The 20,956-nt window shown below is 33.8% G+C and overlaps 1 long non-coding RNA gene across 1 annotated transcript; it reads right to left on the bottom strand.

The window, feature by feature from the left end:
* Window positions 1–9,893: 9,893 nt before the first annotated feature.
* LOC113623013 (uncharacterized) lies at window positions 9,894–16,764 on the bottom strand. Its single transcript, XR_003433738.1, has 3 exons — window positions 16,624–16,764; window positions 13,921–13,926; window positions 9,894–9,904 (listed from the first exon to the last, which is right to left on the bottom strand). It is a non-coding gene; the product is annotated as an uncharacterized LOC113623013 (long non-coding RNA).
* Between the last annotated feature and the right edge of the window lie 4,192 nt (window positions 16,765–20,956).

The following is a 20,956-nucleotide window of genomic DNA, read 5'->3' as shown; positions in this document are numbered from 1 at the left end:
GGAAAGAGAGTAAAGGTTTGCTTTAAAAAACCTAGTGCTACATGTAATGCTACCTGTTCATAGCAGCATTAATCACAATAGCCAAAAAGGTGGAAATAACCAAAGGATCCATCAACATGTAAGTGGATAAACAAAATGTGGTATATATATACAATGGAATATTATTCAGCCTTTAAAAAGAAGTAAATTCTGACACATGCTACAACATGCATGAACTTTGAAGATATTATGCTAAGTGAAATAAATCAGTCACAAAAAGACAAATACTATTTGATTCCACTTATATAAGTAGGTCAAATTCATAGAGACAGAAAGTAGAATGGTGATTGCCAGGGGCTGAAGGGAGGAAGCAATGGAGAGTTAATTTTTTTCTTTTTTCTTTTTTTTTTTTTTTTGCAGTATGTGGGCCTCTCACTGTTGTGGCCTCTCCCGTTGCAGAGCACAGGCTCCAGACGCACAGGCTCAGTGGCCATGGCTTACGGGTCCAGCCACTCCACGGCATGTGGGAACCTCCCGGACCGGAGCACGAACCTGCGTCCCCTGCATCGGCAGGCAGACTCTCAACCACTGCGCCACCAGGGAAGCCCAAGAGTTATTGTTTAATGGGTACCGAATTTCAGTTTTGCAAGATGAAATAGTTCTGAAGATTGATGGTGGTGATGGCTGCACAACTTAAATGCATTTATCACTACTGTACGCTTCAAAAATTATTAATATGGGGCTTCCCTGGTGGCGCAGTGGTTGAGAGTTCGCCTGCTGATGCAGGGGATGCGGGTTCGTGCCCCGGTCCAGGAAGATCCCACATGCCGTGGAGCGGTTGGGCCCGTGAGCCATGGCCGCTGAGCCTGCGCGTCCGGAGCCTGTGCTCCGCAGCGGGAGAGGCCACAACAGTGAGAGGCCTGCGTACCGCAAAAAAAAAAAAAAAAAATTATTAATATGGTAAATTTTATGTTATGCATATTTCACTACAATTTTAAAAAACACCCAAGCTATCACAATCCATCTTCGCTACTTCTATTTAGGTACTACAGGTCTTTGCTAATGCAAACAGGCAAGAAAAACAGATTAAAGCCAAACAGATAAGAAAAGAAGTCATAAAAACGTTACTCTAAGTACAGCATATGATTTGTTCATATAGAAAGTCCAAAAGAATCTACAGATAAACATTAGAATTAGAGTGGATATTGGAAGATTGTTGAATCAAAGGTTGATATACAAAAACCAAATGAATTTCTATATATTAATCACAAAAGAAGATAAAATTATAAAATATACTATTAAAAATAGCATCAATAAATAACAAATATGTAGGAATATAGCTAATAAAAGGTATATAAGACTTTTACATGGAAAATTATTAAGTGAGAGAAAAGTATAAAAAATCTAAATGAATGGATAAACTATTTTTATGGATTGAAGTCTCATAACTGTAAAGATGTCAATTCTCCCCCAAATAATTTATAAATTCAGTGCAACCCCCTACCAAATGCTAACAGTGTTTGTGTGTATATTTTTATGCATACATGTGTATGGAAATGGATAATCTGATTCTAAAATTCATATAGAAATGCAAAGCACCACAAAGAGAAAAACAAACAAACTTTGGATAAGAACAAAGTTAGGAGATCTGCCATATCACAAAACAAAATTTACTACAAAAGAACAGTGATTAAGACTGTGATGTAGCCAAGGATAGAAATGAACAGAACAGAGAAGAGCATTCAGAAACAGACCCAAATCCATATATTCCCTTCAACTATAATAAAAGGGGTACGATAGAGAAAGTGGGAGAAGTGCAGTTTTTGCAAGAATTGGTGCTGGATCAATTTGAGGTCCACATAGGAAAAATGAAACTTTACTGCTACTTAATTTCACACAAAAATTAATTCCAGGTGGATTACAAATCCAAATGTAAAAGGTAAAATATACAGACTTTAAAAGTTAACACTCTAGAATAACTTCATGACCTTAGAGTAGTAAAAGATTTATTAAACAGAACACTGGAAGAACTAAACAAAATGAAAAATATTAATAAATTAGAATATATTAAAATTTTGAACTTCCTGTGACTGACCTCTTTATAAAGAGAATGAAAAGGCAAGGATAAGTTTTTTAGAATAAATATAACTGCCAAAGGGCTTATATCAAGAATTTACAGCAAATTTTTTCAAATCGGTATGAAGAAGGTGACAACCCAATAGAAAAATGGACAAGAAAATTGAATAGAAACGTTTTAAAATTGTATGAACAGGTGACCACAAATTATGTAACTCATAAATTACATAATCCACTCTGATCAACCAACACTAATACAGCTATGGAAGGACAAATTCATGAGATACAATAGGTTTTACTCAGAACCCAAACCTCAAGAAAGAATACAAGACAACATGTACAGTAACAACATACAGGAGGCTTACAACTCCCAGGTATGATTCTTAAGGTCCCACTCCCCATTTGGGTTTCATGTAGTCAAGGGAGAAGAACAACTGGGCCTAGAGTACTTGTAAAGCTATCATTTCTAGACACATTGCTATCCCTTTAGCCCCTTTAGGAGTATATGACTAGCTGCCATTTTCCAGTTTTTCTTTACCTCATCAATTACATGTCACTTGTCAGTAATCTATTATTCAATGAATAGTCTCAACAATGAGGTACAGGTTGGTACATAATATTTATATTGGATGCTATATACACGCCCATAAACTCACTGAGTTCATGTTGCAAGGAGGATTCAATGAATAGTCAAATCCTCAGGTTATCCTTGAGGTGAGAGGAAAGGCTGTTAACATCACGTTCCATTAGTTATTAGGAAATGTAATTTGAACTACAATAAGATACTGTTACACACCCTTCAGAAGAGGTAATTAAAAAGTGTTGGAAGATAAAAAACAAGGTCCTACTGTGTAGTAGAAGGAACTATATTCAATATCCTGTGAAAAACCATAATGGAAAAGAATATGAAAAAGAACATATATATGTATAACTGAATCACTCTGCTGTACAGCAGAAATTAACACAACATTGTAAATCAACTATACTTCAATAAAACATTTTTTTAAAGTGTTGGAGAGGATATGGTACAACTGGAACTCTAACTACCAGTGGGATTTTAAATTTGTGCAAACATTTTGGAAAACTGTTTGGCAGTGTTCACTGAAGTTAAGCACACACATTCTCTATGAGGCCTTATTTCCACTTCTAAAATATATTATCCAACAGAAACACGTACCTAAGTATATGAGTGTTTATGCGAAATGGTACAGGTCTGGCATAATTGTGACAGAGGAGCTAAAAAAAGATACTGGCAGTCAGACTACAGAGCCATCCTTTTACTTATATATCCATGGTTATATAACCAACATATTCTGAAGAATCCTTAATCAACTGAAATTGGTTTCTTTGGTTATCATTTCAATGTCTAAAGACAGAAAAACTTAACTGATCTCTTTACCTACTGCCGGATAAATCAGCATCTTACTGAAGGAAAGGAAAATAAATAAAGTGTGCTATTTTAATTGTAGTTTTTCCTTCTTCATTTCTCTTCTTTCTTATATATAAATTCTGTTTTTGCATTTATTAGGAGAAACCAGTCCATAATTGTTTTTCTTGAATTAAAGGAAATAGCATGTAAATAATATATATGTATATCTTTGAGTTATTTGCTGACATAAACCAACAGACGTATACAGGAGGCAAAATTCAGGAGAGGTTTCTTCTGGGAAGAGGATCAGAATTTATAATTTGGAAGAAACACATGGGATGCCTATGGGTGGTAGTAATGTTCTCTTTTTTTTTTTTTTTTTTTTTGACCTGAGTAAAGATTACAAGAGTGTCAGTGTAGTGATAAATTATGGAGTTGTACATGCTTCTCTATATGTATGTTATATTAAAACTAAAAGATTGTGAATACAGAAAAATGTTTTAAAAGATCAAGGAACTTTGTGGATATATTCATCATCTTAGTTAAAAAATTCAAGAAGTGTTTATCATTTGAAAATGTGTTCCTTATATTTTTTCCTTCTCTTGCTAGAGAAAATTACCTCATTTACTAAATAAGTAGGCAGATTTTGGTATGCCTAATTCTAATATTAAAGGGTAACATTGACTATCAAAGGGATGCTTTTTAAAATGTGTTTTTAGAAATAACTGGAAACTACAGATTCCATGCAATCCCCTATCAAACTACCAATGGCATTCTTCACATAATTAGAACAAAATATTTTACAATTCATATGGAAACACAAAAGACCCCAAATAGCCAAAGCAACCTTGAGAAAGAAAAACGGAGCTGGAGGAATCAGGCTCCCCAACTTCAAAATATACTACAAAGCTATAGTAATCAAGACAGTATTGTACAGGCATGAAAACAAAAATACAGATCAATGGTACAGGATAGAAAACCCACAATTAAACCCATGCACATTTAGTCACCTAATTTATGACAAAGGAGGCACGAATATACAATGGAGAAAAGACAGCCTCTTCAATAAGTGGTGCTGGGAAAAATGGACACCTACATCTAAAAGAATGAAATTAGAAACTCCCTAAGACCATACACAAAAATAAACTCAAAATGAATTAAAGACCTAAATGTAAGACCAGACACTATAAAACTCTTAGAGGAAAACATAGGAAAAACACTCTTTGACATAAGCAAGAGCAAGATCTTTTTTGACTCACCTCATAAAGTAATGAAAATAAAAAGAAAAATAAACAAATGGGACCTAATGAAACTTAAAAGCTTTTGCACAGCAAAGGAAACCATAAACAAGACGAAAAGACAACCCTCAAAATGGAAGAAAATATTTGCAAATGCAACAATGGACAAAGGATTAATCTCCAAAATATACAAACAGCTTATGGAGCTCAATATCAAAAAAACAAACAATCCAATTAAAAAATGGGTGGAAGACCTAAATAGACATTTTACCAAAGAAGACATATAGATGGCCAAGAGGTACATGAAAAGATGCTCAACATCACTAATTATTGGAGAAATGCAAATCAAAACTACAATGAGGTATCACCTCACACCAGTCAGAATGGCCATTATCAAAAAATCTAGAAACAATAAATGCTGGAAAGTGAGTGGTGAAAAGGGAACCCTCCTGCACTGTTGGTGGGAATGTAAGTTGATACAACCACTTCGGAGAACAGTATGGAGGTTCCTTTAAAAACTAAAAATAGAACTACCATATGACCCAGCAATCCCACTACTGGGCATATACCCTAAGAAAACCATAATTCAAAAAGAGACATGTATCACAATGTTCACTGCAGCACTATTTACAATAGCCAGGACATGGAAGCAACATAAGTGTCCACTGACAGATGAATGGATAAAGAAGATGTGGCACATGTATACAATAGAATATTATGCAGCCATAAAAAGAAACGAAATTTAGTTAGTTGTAGTGAGGTGGATGGACCTAGAGTCTGTAATACAGAGTCAAGTAAGTCAGAAAGAGAAAAACAAATACCGTATGCTAACATATATATATACAGAATCTAAAAAAAAAGAAGAAGAAAAGAAATGGTACTGATGAACCTAATGGCAGGGCAGGAATAAAGACGTAGACATAGAGGATGGACTTGAGGACATAGAGGGGGAGGGGGAAGCTTGGGTGAAGTGAAAGTAGCATCGACATATATACACTACCAAATGTAAAATAGATATTTAGTGGGAAGCAGCAGCATAGCACAAGGAGATGAGCTCAGTGCTTTGTGATGACCTAGAGGGGTGGGATTGGGAGGGTGGCTGGAGGCTCAAGTGGGAGGGGATATGGGGATATATGTATGCATGTGGCTGATTCATTTTGTTGTACAACAGAAACCAACACAGCATGGTGAAGCAATTATACTCCAATAAAGATGTATTAAAAAATAAACTGGAAAAATACAAGCACATTCTTGATAGAAATAATGGTTTGAGATGAGTGTCAAATAATTGGATTTACAGACAGAGAAATAAAGAAAGAAGTATTTTCTTACACTTGAAGATTATTAAAATGCCAAGAACAAAATTCATGCAATGTTAATAACAATAGGTTCACACCTTCTATATTTTAGACACACATTTATCTGATACAAATGAAATATCCATGTTTTGCATGCCTTGTTTGACTGCTTTTCATTACAAGTCCTTCACTTGTACAGAAACTTTGACTGCACAATTATATGTCTCAGTGGTGTAATGAAATGCTGTTACAGTACTATAGGAGCTGTATCACAATTTCATAGGTTATACTACAACTGAAAAAATTTATAACGATACACTTAATGGGCATAAAGTATGATATATCTTACTTGTAGTTATTGTCAGCTAATACCTTTCTCTAACTTAACACATATATATCCATGCTGTATACCTGAGATTTTTCTGTAAGATTTTTACATGTTACTGTTTGACAAGTAATGATGTATTCAATAAATACCCCTAACATAGTTTTACAATACTGAGGAATTAATATATTAAAAAAAAATCAGCATCTTTAAAATCCTGAAATAAAGTGATAAAATATCCCAGACATAAATATATGTATCTCTCTATATAAATATAAACCTTTTCAAGTTATGTTTCCCCGAAAAATATACATGGAATTAATGCATAGATTTTTTTTCATATCACATTTTCCAGAAAACTTTGTATACTCTAAGAGTGGTTTTCCCACTTTAATGTGCATAAGAATCTTTTGATGTTGCTTATTATAACACATATTCTTATGCCCTGCATGCAGAAATTCTCTTTCAGTTCATCAGCAGTTGGATCTAGAACTCCACCCTTTAATAAGCAGCTTAGGTGGTTGTGAACCATATTTTGAGAAACACTGTTCTAAGGATTCAGCCTGTATTCACAAGGAACAATATCTCTTCAAAATATAATCCTAAAAATAAGAAGAAAACTTGAATTCTCATTAGCGTTTAGAAGAAGTGAAACAATATCACAAAAAGAAGCTCATTTTTCATTGGCCAGATTCTCAACCTGTGAAGCCAAATTAGAATTGGTTCATAATCATATATCCCTAAGAAAGATTCAAATAATTCTATGTAAATAAAAATACAGCTTACAAGAAAGTAAAGATTTTTCAAAAGTAAAGATTTAAATAAAACAGGATCATGAATGGAGCATTCTAATTTTTAAACTTGTCTTCAGTTAGCTCTTTGACTCAAAAGGAACATATAGATGACATAGAAATGAACAAAAAGGTATTTCTTCCTACTTCTTCATTAGTTTTCCCTATGACTCTTAGAATATTCCTTACTGTATCGGGTTATTCTTAAAAAGCAAAACAAACAAACAAAACAAAAAAACACAACAAAACAAAAAAAAACCACCACCACCTATGTCACTAGGATGCTAAAAGGCTTACCTAAGTTTTATATAGCCAAAAACCTTGTAATTTATAACGTATCATAAATGATAATCAAAAAGACATGTTTCACTAACCTTACGATATGATCTATATACTGCAACTAACAGAGGTCCTTCTCTTGACTCTCATCCATTATTCTGGGTATTCAGGTCAGTAAGGCTAGCACCTTATTCACCTAAGTTCAGGAGTTTAGAAGCATTGTTAATTTTATTTCACTTTATCCGCATATTTGGAAACTATCACCTGCTTCTTTCAATTATATGTATAGGTTCATCCAGTGCAACTCCTGCGGGTCGTGTAATGCTGACAAGACTGCAAGAGTGCTAACTTCAGGTCCGTAGAGGAACTGTGATTATAGGCCATGACTGTTAAATAATATTTAGAAAATATATACATTGGTCTTTGCCCCTAGTTCCTGGCACAGAAATCCTAAAACCTGTGTAATTTCCTAAGTGATAAGAGCACTCAGAGCATCTTTTGTTCTAAAATTGGTCTTTGTCCCCAGGTGCTGACACAGAGCTCCTAAATTTCTCGGAATTTCCTGGGTAATAAGAGTATGTTTTGTTCTAAAGAAGTGGTATGGGCTCCTGGATGGAACCAGAAATACTAAACCATGATTAGAAGCTTGGAACTTTCAAGCCCTACTCCCCATTCTCCAGGAAAGGGAGAGCTGGAAATTGAGTTAATGATGGATCATGCCTACAGGATGAAGCCTCCATAAAAAGTCCAATAGTATTGGAGTTTGTTGAGTCTCCAGGTTGGGGAATACATTCAAGTGCCAGGAGAGTGGTATACCTCAACTCCACGGGGACAGACGTTCCTGTGCCTGGGACCCTCCCAGACCTCACCCTATGTAACTCTTCATCTGACTTTTCATCTGTATTCTTTATCATACCCTTTATTATATAATAAATTGGTAAACATAAGTAAGTGTTTCCCTGAGTTCATGAGCCATTATAGCAAATAATCAAATCTAAGGGGGAGGAGGTCATAGAAACTTCTGATTTATAGCCAAGTTGGAAGGCTGTGGGTAACCTGGGGATCTACTACTTGTAATTGGCATATGAAGTGGGAAGCAGTCTTGGGAGACTGAGTCCTTAACCTGTGGGATCTGACACTATCTACCTGGAGACAGTGTCAGAATTTAGTTAAATTGTAGGACACCCTGCTGGTATCAAAGAGAACTGCTTGATGTGAGGGAAAAAACTTGGCATTTGGTGTCAGAAGTGTTGTGAGTGTGGTAACAGCATGAGAATAAAGGAGAGACAAACAGGAGAAGTGGGGTTTTCCTACTTAATAACCTACATAAATATGCTATAAACTTAACAAGTCATATAACATGATTTGCAGCCTCTCAGCTTCTGCAAGTATTTATATACCATAACCACTTCAGATAAAGCTTTTAATATTACAGTAAGTAGCTACAAAATCAATTCTGATATTGTACTATAGATTTAGTCTACAAGAGAAAAGTACGGTCATGTTAAAAGCAGTAAGAAATGCTTACAAGAAAATAAAGGTTTTATTTCCATAAGTTTCCATAAAGTCTCTTTTAGACACCCCTTGTATTCTGAGTATTGATTTCTGGCTTGGCAATCTCCAAAATGAAAATACACCACCAAGAATAAAAGAATTTTAGGATTAACCCAAATACATATGTCAATTTATAAATCATTTACATAATACTACATTAATATATTAAGCTTATTTTAAAACATTCAAAGGTATTTTAATGCTATGTTAAAAATACAGGCAGTTCTAATACCCCTCCAGCACAATATGCATCAGCACAGGCAAGAGCCACACCACTTTGGTGATCACCATTGTCACTACCATAAAGCTTCCTATTGAGCTTCCCAGGTTTTTCTTTCTTGCTGTCCTAATCTAACTCTAAGAGATATCTTCTTGAAGCTCAAATCTTTAAAAATTATTCCCACACTTTAGCATTGTCTATACTAGATGGTTCATGACAAACACTATGCATTTGGAAATATAAAATATTTCATGAATTTTAACATGCATTTATTGACCCTTCTCCAGTAATATTTAAGGTATATAATTTTTTGAAGTTTTTTCTAATTTAAGAGAGGTTCTTTTTTAATTATAAGTGTTACATCTCATTGCCTTGTGACTCTTTTAAAGAATGAGTTCTGGAAACTGTAAGTGAATCAAGTAAAGACATGAAAAATAGGACATATAAACGATGCTGAAATAATGACAGTAAGTTTCCTTTGGAAAAATAAAGAGAAGCATACAAATAAACCCATTTAATATGGGGACCTCTGTGAACATACAAATGGAACAAGGAAAAATGATACAGCACTACATCCCATCCAGTGGAATCCCATCTCATACAGGGTAAATGTTCTAAAATCAGTTAATTCCTAAGTCGTATGTAATCAAATCATACACAAGGGAGTAATCCCTTTGACCATCCCATGAAAATTTTGTAATAAGAGATCATACTGCAATAATGCTACCAAAGCTAGCTTTTCCTCTAACAATGGATCAGACAGATGTTTTGTCAGCTGGCAACAGATGGAAGTTTTGACTGGCACTTAGAGTCATTAGTATCTCAATTTTGAGTCCTCAAACACTAAAATTACACTCAGGCTACAAGACACTTAAACAATGAGAGGGCTTCTGAAACTGGCATTAAGCCCGCACTCATCCCAGCCCTCATCCCCAACAGCAAAAACCTCACTTTCTTCCTTAGGTTCACCTTGGGGCATAAGGGCCTTGAGTACAAAAGCAGTTGAATTTCTTTCATTATTTAATTTTCTCCACAACCTCTTCCCCTTCTCTTTCTCTCCCTCCAAGAACACATTGTTCATTCTGAAATTCAAAGAATGTAAATACATGCATGATGTAATTTCACACTCCACTGTGAGGTATGCAAAAGACAAGTGTTCCAGGGCAAATTTGGAATGGAAACTATAGAAATGATGAAATACAAGAAAGTATTTAATGATTACAACCTGTTGGGCATTCTGCTTATATTTCTTAGGGATGCCTAAATGTAGGTATATTTTTAAAATCTCTAAACAGCATTTAAATTTTTTATTTTATAAAGTTATTAATGCTAAAATCTTCACAGTAATGTATACAGACCTGATTTTTTTTCAGTCACTTGCCTCCCTCTTCTGTACTTTAGTCCCTACAGCTTTTCATTTGTATAATGCGTATAATTAGGGTATCAAGTTAGAATATTCAAATTTCGAGCATGATGCCCCAGTTTCTAACAAAACCCACTCTTTTTAGATGTTAACTTATTAAAGGAAAGAAGACTACCTCTTGTTTTATGCAATTTCAGGAATTCAGGGTGAATCATAACTATAATGACTAGTAATTTTGTATACCTAGAGTCACTAGAAGAATTCAAATAGATGTTCAAGGGAAAATAATTGTCATACTTGTGTCACAGGATGAGGGAGACATTTATGTTTCTTTTGCTATTTTTTTATAGTTCAAATTTTATTTTGTTTCCATATACATGGAAACAAATAAGAAAAACTTTGTATGTGTATGATTTTCATCTTCTGCTCAGGTTATTTACTTGTCTTATATGTTTGTGTAGGAGGGATGGGGGAGTGGGGAGCAAGATAAGAGAGCAGAGATAAAACTGGAAAAATGTTTTGATCTTTTTCTCCCACTTTAATGAATGAGGAAAAGGCAAGTTTTTGATTAGCTACATAGATTCCTGTCCCCTTATTTGCTATTAGTATTTTAGGAGTTATTTTTGGAAAATAGACCTCTATTAAATTAAAATTTTCTCCAAATTAGGAATACTAAATATCAATGTAAATTTGTTATTCATATTTTTCTTTATGCAAAGCATGTTTTTTCTCAGTTCTGTCATAAACTGGATTTCTCTTATTTATTAAAAGATGTTCAGATAAATCTAGCAATATGCTTTATATCTACTTGGTTCATCATTTACAGAACTTAAACACTTAATAAATGCTAATTTCTCAAACCTCCAACACCAAAAATAAATGAAGAAGATTACTTCCAAAAGGTTTATTTCACCATACTCCTATGTAGAAAAAAAATTATTATTTTCATACTGTATTCAATCAGTGTGTGAACTAGAATTAGGTAGTTTTAAAGCCCATAAGAGTTTACATTAGAAAATGTGGCAGAAACCTGCAAACTGTCTGTCTAACCTCTTATTTCCAGGCCCACAGCTGGACTAAATTTCCCCAACTCCTTTGTAGTTAGCTGAGTTCAGGTCAACCATACAACAAAGCACTAGCCAACAAAATGTGAGAACAAATAATGTATACCATTGCCTAAATAGTACCATTAAAATCTCCTTCATCTATGCTGCATGACCTTGACCTTCTGGCTAGCTTAATGATGACCAAAGTAATTTCAGAAGCTGCATGTTGATTGACAGATCCACAAGAGGTCAGGAGCCTGGATCCCTGAATTACTGCATGGACTTTTCACAAATTAGAAATAAACTGTTGTTTTTTTTTTTTTTCCCAGCTTCATTGGGAGATAATAGACAATACAATTGTATTTAAAGTGTACAACATGATATGATATGATACGATATACATTGTGGAATGATTGCCAAGATCAAGATAATTAATACATTCATCACCACCACACCACACACAGTTAATTCTCTTTATGTGTGTGGCGAGAACACTTAAGGTTTATTCTCAGCAAATTTCAAATATACAATACCATATTGTTAATCATTTTCACCATGCTATACATTAGAATCTCAGAACTTATTTATCTTACAACTGACAGTGTGTACACTTTGATGTACATCTCCCTATTTCCCACTCTTCCCAGCCCCAGGCAACCACTATTCTATTCACTATTTCTACAAAATCAGCTTTTCTTTTTTTTTTTTTAAAGATTTTACTTGTAGGCGATACCAGTCAGTATTTCCTCTTCTCTATCTGGCTCATTTCACTTAGCATAACGCCCTCCAGCTTCATCCATGTTGTTGCAAGTGGCAGGATTTCCTTCCTTTTTATGGCTGAATAATATTCTATTATTCTATTTTATATAAAAATTATATATATATAAAATTATATCTATCACATTTTCTTTATATATATATATATATATATATATATATATATATATATATATATATCATATTTTGTTTACCCATTCATCCTTTAAAGGACATTTAAGTTGTTTCCATATCTTGGATATTGTGAATAATGCTGCAATTATCATGGGAGTACAGATATTTCTTAGAGATACTTATTTCATTTCTTTTAGATTTATAACCAGGGGTGGGATTGCTGGGTCATATGATAGTTCTATTTTTAATTTTGTGAGGAATTTACACACTGCTTTCCATAGTGGCTGCACCAACTTACATTCCCACCAACAATACACAGGCTTCCCTTTTCTCTACAATCTCATCAGCATTTATTCTCTCTTATCTTTTGATAATAGACATTGTAACAAATATGAGGGGATATCTTGCATTTCCCTGATGATGAGTAGTGTTGAGCAACTTTTCAGGTAACTACTGGCCATTCATATGTCTTCTTTGGAAAAATGTCTATTCAGGTCCTTTGCCCATTTTTAATTGAACTAGTTGCTTTTTTTCCATTTAGTTGTATGAGTTTTGTTTATATATTTTGGATATTAACCCCTTCTGAGATATACAGTGTACAAATAATTTTTCCTATTCTGTAGGCTGCCTTTTCAATTTATTGTTTCCTATGCAGAAGCTCTTTAGTTTGATGTAGTCCTAACTTACTTGTTTTAGCTTTGGTTGCCTGTGCCTTTGGCATCTTAGCCAAGAAATTATTGCAAAGACCAATGTCAAGGGGCTTTTCCCCTGTGATTTCTTCTAGGAGTTTTATGGTTTTAGGTCTTACATTTAAGACTTTATATAATTTTTTGTGAGTGGTGTAAGAGAGTGGTCTTGTTTCATTCTTTTGCATGTGGATATTCAGTTTTCCAAGCATAATTTATTAGAGACTATCCTTAGCCTGTCATATATTCTTGGTCCCTTGTTGAAAAGTAGTTGATTGTTAATATGTCAGTTTACTTCTGGGCTCTCTATTCTGTTCCTAAGTATCTTAGTCTATGTGAATGTTTGTATGCCTGTAGCATATGGTTATGATAGCTTTGTAATGTAGTTTGAAGTCAGAAGTGTGATGTCTCCAACTTTGTTCTTCTTGCTCAGGATTACTTTAGCTAGTAAGGGTCTTCTGTGGTTCCACTTGAATTTTAGAGTTGTTTTTTCTATTTATGTGAGAAATGCCATTAGAATTTCAGTAGGGAATGCATTGAATCTATAGATCACTTTGAGTAGTATAGACATTAATTATTCTAATCCAAGAACATGGAGGGCTATCTTTCCATTTATCTGTATCCTCAATTTCTTTTATCAATATCTTATCAGTGTACAGGTCTTTCACCTCCTTGTTTAAATTTATTGCTAAGTATTTTGTTGTTTGCATTGCTATTATAAATAGAACTGATTTCTTGATTTTTCTTTCAGATAGCTTGTTGTCAGTATATAAAAGTGCAATATATTTTTATGTTTATTTCTTACCTACAACTTTACTGAAATAATTTGTCAGTTATAACCGTTTTTTAGTGGAGTCACTAGGGTTTTCTACATATAAGATGATGTCATCTACAAATAATCTTTCATCTTCCTTTCCAATTTTGATGCTTTTCTTTTTCTTGCCTAATCACTGTGGCTACCACTTCCAGTATTACGTTGAATAGAAGTAGTGAGAATGGGCATTCTTATCTTATTCCCAATCTTAGAGAAAAGGTATACAATTTTTCATCAAGTATGATGTTAGCTGTGGGCTTATCATATATGGCCTTTGTTATATTGAGGTACATTCCTTCCACACCTAATTTGTTGAGAGTTTCTATCATGAAAGGATGTTGAATTTTGTTAAATGCTTGTCTGCATCTATTGAGATGACTCTATGATTTTTATCTTTCATTCTGTTAATGTGGTATATCATATTGATTGACTTATGGATTTTGAAACATCCTTGCATCCCAGGAGTAAATCCCACTGAATCATTGTGTATGATTCTGTTAATTTGCTCTTGAATTTGGTTTGCTGGTATTTTTTTTTTTTTTTGAGGATTTTCACATCAATGTTCATCAAAATTATTGTCCTAGAATTTTCTTTTCTTGTAGTGTCCTTATCTGGCTTTGGTATTGGGGTAACATTGGCCTCATAAAATGAGTTTGGGAGTGTTCCTTTCTCTTTAATTTTTAAGAAAATTTTCAGAAGGATTGGTATTACCACAGGGGCAGTAAATCTATCTGGTACAGGGCTTTTATTTGTCAGGAGTTTTTTTTATTACTGATTCAATTCCCTTGCTTGCTATTGCTGTGTCCAGATTGTCTATTAATTCATGATTCAGTCTTGGTAAGTTGTAAATGATTAAGAATTTATCCATTGTTCTTTTTTTTTAAATTTTTATTAGAGTTGATTTACCATGTTGTGTTAGTTTCTGCTGTACAGCAAAGTGAATCAGTTATATATATATATATATCTCCACTCTTTTTTAGATTCTTTTCCCAAATAGGCCATTTCAGAGTACTGAGTAGAGGTCCCTGTGCTATACAGTAGGTCCTTATTAGTTATCTATTTTATATATAGTAGTGTGTATATGTCAATCCCAATCTCCCATTTTATCCCCCCTCCTGCTTATCCCCTGGTAACCATAAGTTTGTTTTCTACATCTGTTACTCTACTTCTGTTTTGTAAATAAGTTTATTTGTACCCTCTTTTTAGATTCCACATATAAGCAATATATTATGATATTTGTCTTTCTCTGTCTTACTTCACTCAGTATAACAATCTCTAGATCCATCCATGTTGCTGCAAATGGCAGTATTTTGTTCTTTTTTATGGCTGAGTAATATTCCATGTATATATGTACCACATCTTCTTTATCCATTCCTCTGTTGATGGACATTTAGGTTGCTTCCATGTCCTGGCTATTGTAAATAGTGCTGCAGTGAACACTGGGGTGCATGTATCATTTTGAATTATGGTTTTCTCCAGGAATATGCCTAGGAGTGGGATTGCTGGGTCATATGGTAGGTCTATTTTTAGTTTTTTAAGGAACCTCCATACTCTTCTCCATAGTGGCTGTACCAATTAACATTCCCACCAACAGTGTAGGAGGGTTCCCTTTTCTACACACCTTCACAAGCATTTATAGTTTGCAGATTTTTTGATGATGGCCATTCTGACCATCCATTTCTTCTAAGTTATCTAGTTTGTTAGTATATAATTGTTTATAGTTGTCTGTTAGTATCCTTTGTGTTTCTGTGGTATCACTTTACTGTCTCCTCTTTCATTTCTGGAGTTGTTTTTTTTTTTTTTTTTTTTTTTTTTTTTTTTTTTTTTGATTCATCATTCTTTTCTCTTTAGTCTAGCTAAAGCTTTGCCCATTTTATCTTTAAAAATGCAACTCTTAATTTCATTGATTATTTCTATTGTCACTCTAGCCTCTGTTCTATTTCTGCTCCAGTCTTTATTATTTTCTTCCTTCTGTTAAATTTTGACTTAGTTTGTTCTTTTTCTAGTTCCTTGAGGTTTAATGTTAGATTGTTTATTTGAAGTCTTTATTTTTTTTATGTAGGGCTTTATCATTATAAACTACCCTCCTAGAACTGTTTGTACTTCATGCCATAAATTTTGGTGTCAATTTTTGTCTCAAAATATGTTTAATTTCTTCTTTGACTCTGTTCATAAGTGTATTGTTTAATTTCTATATATTTGTGACTTTTCCAGTCTTCCTCCTGTTATGATTTCTGGTTTCATACCATTGTATTTGAAAATGATACTTAATAAAATTTTAATCATCATAAATTTGCTAAGACTTATTTTGTGAACTAACATATGATTTATCCTGGGAAATATTCCATGTGCAGTTGAGAAGAATGTGTATTCTGTTGAGGTTGGATGGAATGTTCTATATGTCTGTTAGATCCAATTGGTCTAAGTTATAGCTTAATTTCATTATTTACTTATTGATTTTCTACCTGGATGATCTTTCCATTGTTAATAGTGGGATATTATAGTCCCCTACTATTATTGCATTGCTGTATATTTTTGCCTTAAGATCTGTTAATAATTGTTTAGTATATTAAGATGCTTTGGGTACATATATAATTTTATATCCTCTTGATGAATTGACCTATTTATAATTATATAATGACCTTCTTTGTTGTTTGTTACCCTCCTTTTGACTTAAAGTATATTCTGTCTGACTTAAGTATAGCTACCCCTCTCCTTTTCTGGCCTCCAGTTGCATGGAATATCTTTTTCCATCCCTTCACTTTCAGTCTGTGAGTATCCTTAAACCTTAAATGAGTCTCTGTGTGTAGCATATAGTTGAGTCTTTTTTTTCAATCCATTTATATTATATGTCCTCTAATTGGAGAATTTAAACTCTATTTACATTTAGAGTATTTATTAATATGTAAAGGCTTGCTATTTTGATTTTAAAAATTGTTTTCTGATTGTTTTCTAGTTTCTTTGTTCCTTTCTTCCTCTCGTATTGTCTTTCTTTGTGAACTGATGATTTTGAAGTGGTATGCTTTGAATTTTTCTCTTTATCATTTGTGCACCTATTATAGGATTTTGCTTTGTGATTACAATGAGGCTTTCATAATATATCTTATAGTTATAAACAATCTCTTTTAAGCTGGTAACAACTTAATTGAAAGTGCACATAAATGTTCTACACTTTTACTTGCCCCACACACATATTTTATGTTGCTGATGTCACAATTTATGTATTTTTATACTGTGTATCCATTAACAAAATATTGTAACTATAGTTATTTTTAACACTTTTATCAAGATTCAAACATATATACACTCAATTACCTAAAGTTTATCCCTATTTAGATATTCTGCAAACACTTTAAACTCAAACCATTCATTTTAGAAAGGCATTAGTCAGAAGTGGGTGGTATAATGGCCTTTCTCAATGTTCTCAGTGTTCTAGAGCTATACCTATAGCAGGATAGAGCAAATGCATAGTTCCTCAGTAATCTTATTTTCCTTAACTACTGGCCTGAGCAAGTCAGTGAAAATTATACTCTCCAAAGCCATATTGTCTTTGAATGACTTACATCTCTTTCCAGATGCCATGCACCTGCTTATCTAATATTGTTATATGTGGTATAAAGACCCTAACACCAACAGGTCTTGCAAAGTGGGCATTTTCTTCACTTCTTAGAGTTTGACGATGGATGCTGAAGGTAAGATGACAAGACTTACCAAAAGAAAATAGGAATGAAATCCAAGTATAAACAGCAAAAAGTTATTCTTTTTCTCTAGTGAATCATCCCTCTACATCCCTTGTCACACAATATTGGTGGACTCAATATATGTTATACAAAGCTAAATTTGGGAGGGAACATTGTGTAATGTGGTATTAGGAGAGAAATGGTATAATGAGCTATATAAGTCCTGGTAAAAAATAGAGATGTTTTGTAAAGTCTTGAAATTCAAAGTATTAGCTAATGAGATTAATAAAAACTCACCAATAACTTTCTGCCAAATTAATCTTTGCGTTATTTAAACTCACACCATAATCCCAATCAATGCATCTACTCAAAAAAAAAAAAAGATCAGAAATAAATGGGTGTCATGTTGGACATAAAAATCTAAAGTCTAAGTCACCATCTCCTCACACAAATATATCCCTTTCATCTGTGCCCTTATGGATAGACATCATCAGCATTAACACATTTATCTGAGCTATTCTTTGATAGGAACCACTATGAAACTTCTACACTAGATTATTATTATACCCAATATAGTATAATCTGCTGTATTAGTCTAACAAACAATGAATATTTCCTAAGTAATTATTGATACTATCAGAAAAGTCTTACTAGAGTAGCAATAAAAACAAAAAAAGAATGACCACTTTCCTATATTTTTAATATAGTTGAAAAAGTATTTGATGTATGGAGATAGTTTATAAATAAGACTTTATGAAAAGCATAAAATGAATAGCAGAGACTATAAACCATATGTGAGTTCAGAAGAGGGAAGGAGTCAAAATACAATATCATAAAGGTGATATTTGAGTTGAATACAAAAAATGCTTAAGATTTATGTCAGATGAGAGGAAAAGAAATAATTTTCCAAGTAAGTAATAGAAGTCAAGTCATAAATAATGGATATGTAAGATTAATTGCTTAGAGGAAAGGTTAATTTCAAATTAGGACACAGTTGTGAAGGATTATGAATGAACAATGAAGGTGTTTGGATTATATCTAAGGCATAATTTTTTAAAAAATCACTCAAGGTTTTTGATCAGATAAATTGTATTAGAAAAGGAGCAGTTTAAAAGATACAATTTTGGGAAAGGTTTACAAGTCATATAAAGAGGGACTATGATCCCTATATACATACTTTAGTCCATTACCTTAGAACAGAATGAGGCTCCCCAGATGGTAAGATATTTTCAACAAACAAGGGCAGTGAGCCATGTACAACTTAACCAAGAAAAAAAAGTGTAACTAATTCAATTTACTATGCTATTTTCCATAACCATCTAAAAATAGGAAATCCTGAAGGAATAAATGGAGAGCAAAAAATAAAAAACAAAGTACAGAATAATAGATGGGAATTTAGTCAATTGACCAAAATAAAAAGATGCAAAAAATGCTCTGAAAGGACACAAAATGAAAAAAGAATTTAAGTCACATGATAAGGCAAGGTAAGCCAGTGAAGGTGAGAACAACTGTGTTTAACAATTAAGTAAAATTCAGTTTCACCTTTTTTTTTTTTTTTTTTAATTCACTAACTGTAAACATGCTTGTATCTCTGGGCATTAGTATGTGTTGTTCCTTTCCAGGTAGATGAGTTATTTATAAATGCATTCATTCTTAGGCATTTCTGTCAAGAATCTACTCTGGCTGATACCAAAATATCACTGCTACTAAAACGTTTTTGGTAGGCATGGCCAGAGCAGCTGAAGGATCAATGTGTTATTAAAAATATTAGAGTACCAGTTATGTAACTGTGGCTCAGCAACAATTGCCTTATTTGGTGGTGGATAGAGCCTAGAGTAATTGGCATATGTCCTTACTATCCATATAAAGGGCAAGAAGTTTCTGGTTTCTTTCTACCTCCAATTTAAGTCTTTTTTTTTTTCCTTTCTAGGAACAGGCTGCAGTAGTTTTCTGATTAAGAACAACAGCACCTCCAAGAAGAACTAGGGAACATAAAGAGTAACAAAAGAATGCAGAAGAGGTCAATCATTTTGTGTCTGCTCATTTATTGTTATGCATTATGTATCTTTTATTCTGAGTATTTGCTTCCCATAGTAACCCAAAGGAAAATAAATCTTAAAAAGAGACAAGTCGGGCTTCCCTGGTGGCGCAGTTGTTGAGAGTCCGCCTGCCCATGCAGGGGACAAGGGTTCGTGCCCCGGTCCGGGAAGATCCTACATGCCGCGGAGCGGCTGGGCCCGTGAGCCATGGCTGCTGAGCCTGCGCGTCCGTAGCCTGTGCTCCGCAACGGGAGAGGCCACAACAGTGAGAGGCCCGCATACCAAAAAAACAAACAAAAAAGAGACAAGTCATCTTTCTTGCAAAACTGCCGTCAGACCAGCGCTTTTTGGTCTGACCTAGCTCATCTATATGTTCTACTCTGTCATAGTGAAAGGAAGCACAGAGGAAGTGAATTCCAGAGTGATTTTCATTGCCAGTAAATAGAACACAAACTGGAGATTATCTAACAGCTGAATTGTTGCTACCCTACTCATCTGCCTCTCAAAATAACTTCCTTACCAAATAGATTGGGCAAGATGAACTGGAATTGGTCATGACATAATCCACCAAGGTAAGAGTTAGCTTGAGCTAGCTTCAAAAATTTATTAGGCTTTTGAAACAAAGAAAAGATGAGAATGAACCAAAGAACATTACACATCAAAGAAAGAATATGAGGAGAGGCAGAGTAAGGCTCAAAGATCACCAAAGCCTAGCGAGACCTGTTTCGTGAGAAGGATGGTAGGACTAAAAAATAAACATTATCCATAGTGTGAGAACCTTAGAATGTGAAGAGATCAATTTAGCTGCTTTATATGTAGTGCAAACTCTTCACTAAATCCTATGTGACTTGTGCAGATTAGGAAAGAAAAATGTATCCATAAAGTCTCTTTCCCATCACCTACAGTACAATGAATCTTGGTACCCTATTTAATACTGATCTATTTTTAATCTTATTGAGTCTTTAAGAGGTTTTGTATTTTATCATACATTTCAAAGAAGGAAATAAACTGGTGCTAGCTCTTTGGAAGAAAGGAATTAAATCTTGTGATGTATGAAAGAAGCAATTTATGTAACTACTGTAAAAGCACCCATATGAGGTTCCCTGACATCTGCTGTACCTGTTTTAACTCACACTTTGGGGGGACTCTTTTCTCTTACTCCCCCATTCCATTTGCCTCTAAATTACCATATCAAACAAGTTGTAATTGGGGTAATTTAGCACCCTGTAGTAATATTGTTCACTTGGGAAAGGTAAAAACCACTTTCAACTTTATTATTTAGTAGAGTTAGTGAATAAATCATTTGGA

This window comes from Aethalodelphis obliquidens, unplaced genomic scaffold (genome assembly GCF_003676395.1).
Source record: "Aethalodelphis obliquidens isolate GAN/ISIS:26980383/991018 unplaced genomic scaffold, ASM367639v1 scaffold10, whole genome shotgun sequence".
Classification (NCBI taxonomy): Eukaryota; Metazoa; Chordata; class Mammalia; order Artiodactyla; family Delphinidae; genus Aethalodelphis; species Aethalodelphis obliquidens.
This window is presented reverse-complemented; position numbering and strand designations above follow the sequence as displayed.